The sequence below is a fragment of the Benincasa hispida genome, chromosome 8, assembly GCF_009727055.1.
Source record: "Benincasa hispida cultivar B227 chromosome 8, ASM972705v1, whole genome shotgun sequence".
Taxonomy (NCBI): domain Eukaryota; kingdom Viridiplantae; phylum Streptophyta; class Magnoliopsida; order Cucurbitales; family Cucurbitaceae; genus Benincasa; species Benincasa hispida.
This window is the reverse complement of record NC_052356.1, coordinates 22,309,411-22,314,793: the sequence shown is the minus strand read 5'-3', so window position 1 is coordinate 22,314,793 and position 5,383 is coordinate 22,309,411. Positions and strand designations below refer to the sequence as shown.

The 5,383-nt window shown below is 41.4% G+C and overlaps 1 non-coding gene across 1 annotated transcript; it reads left to right on the top strand.

Moving 5' to 3' along the window:
* The first annotated feature begins 1,754 nt into the window (after positions 1-1,754).
* LOC120084292 lies at positions 1,755-1,861 on the top strand. Its single transcript, XR_005483656.1, has one exon. It is a non-coding gene; the product is annotated as a small nucleolar RNA R71 (small nucleolar RNA).
* Positions 1,862-5,383: the final 3,522 nt, after the last annotated feature.

The following is a 5,383-nucleotide window of genomic DNA, read 5'->3' as shown; positions in this document are numbered from 1 at the left end:
TTCTTTCTTCTTTTGGCTCTTCTTTTTGCGTTGCGATCATTTCTTCTTTTTTGTGCATTTTTGCTATGATCGCATTGCAGGCAGCTACAGATGCGTTGGCATCCACTTCTTCAATCAAATTCAGGTCAACATCAGAATCTTGCAGATGTTCTTCATCCAGAAATTTCATGGCACGAATTATATTAAATTTAAGCTTCTGTCCGTTTATACTCAAAGTGATTTCTCCCTTGTGCACATCAATTTAAGCACAACCCGTTGATAGGAAAGATCGCCCCAAAATAATGGGCACATCTTTGTCGGCCTCATAGTCTAGAATGATGAAGTCAGCTGGCAAAATAAATTTATCAATCGTGATCAGCAAATCCTTCACCTTACCTTCTGGATGAACCAGAGATCTGTCAGCCAATTGAAGAGTCACTGATATAGGCATAAGTTGTCCCACATTTAATTGTCTAAAAATTGACAACGACATCAAATTTATATTGGCCCCCAAGTCACACAAGGCTTGCCTAATATAGAGTCCTCCTATGGAGCAAGGAATAGTGAAGCTCCCAAGATCGCTCATCTTTGGTGGGATAATGGATTTGGAACTTTGCGGTAATGCCATTGTGGAAAATTTTCCAGTGCCTCTCTTCTTAGTTACCATGTCCTTCAGAAACTTGGCATAGGCAGGCATTTCCTCAATCACTTCACTAAAAGGAATGTTAAAATGTAATTGCTTTAGCATAGATAAGAAGCGTTGGCACTGTACCTCTTCGTTTTTCTTCTTCCTTAGCCTTTGAGGGAGAGGTGGTAACTGAACTTTCACGGTTCTCGTTTCATTTGACTTTGAGGTAGATGCAACCTCAGGTTCCACTGCTTCATTTTCTCTTTCTTCTTTTTGCGTTACTGCAATCTCAGGCTTCGTTGCGATGGAAGTTGTTCTACTCTGATCCTTCTTTTCTCCCTCCACCATGTTTCCACTGCGCAATGTCACAACCTGACATTGCTCTTTACTTGATCCCAGTGGGTTGCGTGGAAGTTTGGTAGAACTTGGCAATGCCCCTTGCGGTCTACTTTTCAACTCACTTGCAATCTGACCCATTTGCAATTCAAGGTTGCGGATGGACGTAGCCTGACTTTGAAGCACTGTCTCGTTTTTCTCTATATATTGCTTCAATAGGATCTCCAGAGAAGAAGATTGTGGCGGTTGTTATGAGCTACTTGCTTGATTGCTTTGTTGACCGTTGTTGCATTGGAAGAATCCTGATGGCCCTTCTTTTTGTACCATAGGTTGAAAATTTTGTTATTGATTCTTCTAGGCAAGATTGGGGTGGTTTCTCCACCCGGGGTTGTAAGTGTTTGAAAAGGGATTATTCTTTATAACATATATAGATTGTGGATTTTGTGGGCAATCTTCCATCGCATGCCCATCACCGCAAGTCGTACACCTTACGGTGTTTTGACTTATTGCGTTGATTTGCCCACCTTTTGGTGTTGGGTTGTTGATTGCCATTCCTTGAATCAAATTCATCATTTCAGTTATTTGGTTTTGTAATGAAACAATAGCACCGTTGGTTGCGTCAAAATCTTTAAGTATCAATCTCTGGTCACTTTTCTTTCAGTCTTCATGGTTCTTGGAGACACGATCCATGATATTCTTCGCCTCATCGTAAGTTTTGTCAAGAAAACCACTGGCGGCTGCCGCATTGGCAGCAGTCTATGAAGCGGGATTCAAACCGTGATAAAAAATTTCCATTTGAAGGTAGCTTGGTAGACCATTATGCGGACAATCCCGAACCAACCTTTTAAACCTCGCCCAAGCATCACTGAGCGATTCGTCCATATCTTGTTCAAATTTTGAAATAAGCTTCCTTCGTCTTTCGTTCTCGGTAGGTGGAAAATACTTTTTCATGAATTTCTCCACTACCTGCTCCCAAGAAGTAATCTCTCTTGGTTCGAGCAAATAAGCCCATTTTCTAGCCTAATCACAGAGAGAAAATGAGAACAACGTTAGTCGAACTTCCTCAGTAGAGATGTTCGGGAACACAAAAGTATTGCAGATTTTAATGAAACTTCGGAGGTGGGCGTGCGGATCCTCACCACACCTTCCTCCGAATTGACCTGCAGTCTGGATCATCTGCAGTATCACCGGTTTCATCTCGAATCTATTTCCGTCGAGGGCAGGCCTCAAGATTCCTGGAGAGAAATCATAGAGGTTTGGCGATGCATAGTCCCTAATGGGCCTAATGCGATCGTTTGCCAACAGAATCGGATTCGCAATGACATTGTTATCATTTGGTGCTCCACCTCCAGGCTGCTCCGCCATTTCTTCTTTGTCGGATTGTGGTTGCTGTTGGCAGTCTCGTAGTCTCCTTCGAAACGTTCTCTCAATCTCCGGGTTGTAGTTTGCCTGAGATTGAGAGTTCTACAAAGAAATCACAAAAATTACCATTAACAAACTATTTTGCCGAAGTCCTCGGCAACGGCGCCAAAAACTTGATGCATTGTTTTATGTAATGGAAATATGGATGATATGCGTTGATGGAATTACGTTGTGCACTCAAGTTTCCCCAGCGAAATTCAAGTGTAAATTCCTTTGAGTTTCCTAGTAAGACTAGGGTCGAACATAGGGACTTGTGAAAATAGTTGCATTGGTGATTTTTATGAAGACTTGTGGTAACCAGTTAAATAAACAAATCGTTGGGTTTGTTTTTTGCATTGATGAAAATAAATAATGAATGCAGCGGAGTTTGAAAAGAGTTGGTAAATGTGAAGAACGATGAATATGCGGTGAACGGGTTGAGACAAGTTTCGGCTAACACTCCCTAGCATACAATAGTAAACCACCTCTCGGCATGAATGCTACGGCTTCTAAGGTAAGAAATACTTCTTCATAAATTTTTCCAACACCTGTTCCCATGAAGTTATCTCTCCCAGTTCGAGAGAATATGCCCAATTCCTCGCCTGATCACACAAAGAAAAAGGAAACAGAGTTAGTCGAACTTCCTCGGTTGAGATATTAGGGAACACAAAAGTGTTGCAGATTTTTATAAAGCTCCGGAGGTGGGTGTGCGGGTCTTCGCCACGCCTTCCTCCAAACTGCCCAGCAGCCTGGATCATCTGCAACATTACCGGCTTCATTTCAAACCTTGATCCATCTAGCGCCAACCTCATGATTCTTGGAGAGAAATCGTTGAGGTTAGGTGACGCATAATCCCGGATGGGTCTATTGCGGTCATTCGCTAGAAGGATGGGGTTGGCCATTATATTGTTCACGGTAGCGGCCCTTGTGTCCAGTTGCTCTGCCATTCTTGGTGTTCTTTCTTGTTGTTGTTGGCAGTCTCTTAATCTTTTTCTGAATATCCTCTCAATCTCCGGGTCGTAATGCGCCAGAGATTGAGAGTTCTACAAAGAAATAAAAAAAATTACCGTTAGCAAACTATCTTATTGAAGTCCCCGGCAACGACGCCAAAAAACTTGATGCTCATTATTTATGAAGTGGAAATATGGATGATATGTGTTGATGGATTTGCATTTTGCACTCAAGTTTCCCCAATGGAATTCAAGTGTAAATTCCTCCGAGTTTCCTGGTGAGTCTAGGGTCGAACACAAGGACTTGTGAAAATAGATTGTGTTGGTATTTTTTATGAAAACTTTGTGGTAACTAGTTAAATAAATAAATTGTTGGGTTTGTTGTTTGCTTTGATGAAAAATAAATAACAAATGTGGCAGAGTTTGAAAAGAGTTGGTAAATGGGAAATGCGATGAATATGTGGTGAACGGGTTGAGAAGGATTTCGCTAACACTCCCTAGAATGCGTTCATGCATGCGATCATGCAACATGCATACAACAGTAAAACACCTCTCGACGCGAATACCACGGCTTCTAAGGCTAGAACGCATTTGATATATGCGATAAGTCTACAGGGTTTACACATAAACCTTTATTTCTATTTATGCGATGAGAACATGACAACCACACAAATATGCGACCACATAATATCATTCCCATCCCTAGGATGCATGCGATGCAAGTTGACAAACAAAGCTTATCTCTAAGTCCCTATCTCTTATTTATGCAGTTCTAATCTTGCTCTCTTGAGTCCAGATTCTAACCTAGCTCTCTCGAGACATTAGGTTCTTTCTTTAGACTCTCTCTCGAGTAACTCTAAAGGGTATTTTGCTTCACATAAAACAAGACAAACGCAAGCAATGAACTTCCTAGGTCATATTAGCTTAGTTCTTCTCAACCTATTCGATTAGTTTAGCTACTCATGCGTATTAAGAGAGTGAGCAGATGTAGAAATAGAACTTCCATTGAATAGATATGAAGATGAAGTACAAAATAACAATGCAATTATAATAAAGACCCTGGTAGCAATTTCTTGCTGCCAGGCGTTTACACTGTTTCTACTCGTGCTCTAAAGATAATCTCGCTGTCGCGAGAGTCGGCCTGCTCTCTGCTCTTACGCCCCAAGATTCTCTCTCAAGTTGCCCTGAGAGATCTCCAGCGCCACCACTCTTCGCTTGCTTCGCCTTAAAATGGAAAGGAAAACTATGGACAGAGGCATGAACTAATCAACTGGTTAACTCGTCAACCCCTTCTCTGAAGAATGCCCTTGGTATTTATAGAGTATCCATGGTGAAAGGTGGCTTCTCTCTCCTTGTTGTATAGATGGGACAACTTTAATTCCTGACTGATGCGTCGGATAATTGTTACCGATAAAGCTGAATGTACTTTGTGACCATTATCGGCTGTCAACTTAATTTTTATTCGACTGTCATCAGCTTTCTATCCCATCTCTCTTAATTATCCTTTCACCCTGATGGGCCCACCATGTTGCGTTGACCAAGTTGTGGTGATCCTTCTCGGGCGAATGTTTACAAGCATGATCAACGCAAGGCCTTGTGGTGAAGTTGAACTCAACCGATGATTTCCTATTATCGCAATCTTGTATTGCGTTAACGTATATTCTGCACAAAAATACAAAAATCAACTATTCTAATGCGCTGAACGCATGCGACCGCAATATTACGAAATTGATGCTTAATGGACGCAAAGTAATATATTTCATCAATGCAATCCAACATTGTTTAAGAACTTAGCTCTATGATAACGTGCATTTCTGCCTGTTATCACATACCATTTGAAGACGAATGGTCAGTCCGAGGTGTCCAATCGGGAGATTAAGCTGATACTCAAGAAGGTAGTAAGGCCTTCACGAACAGATTGGGCAAGAAAGCTTGACGATATGTTATGAGCATACCGGACAACATTTAAAACACCAATAGGTATATCCTCATATGCATTGGTATTTGGTAAGGATTTGCCTCTAGAGCTGGAATATAAGGCTCTATGGGTGGTAAAGAAGCTGAACTTTGATTTGAAGAAAGTAGGAGA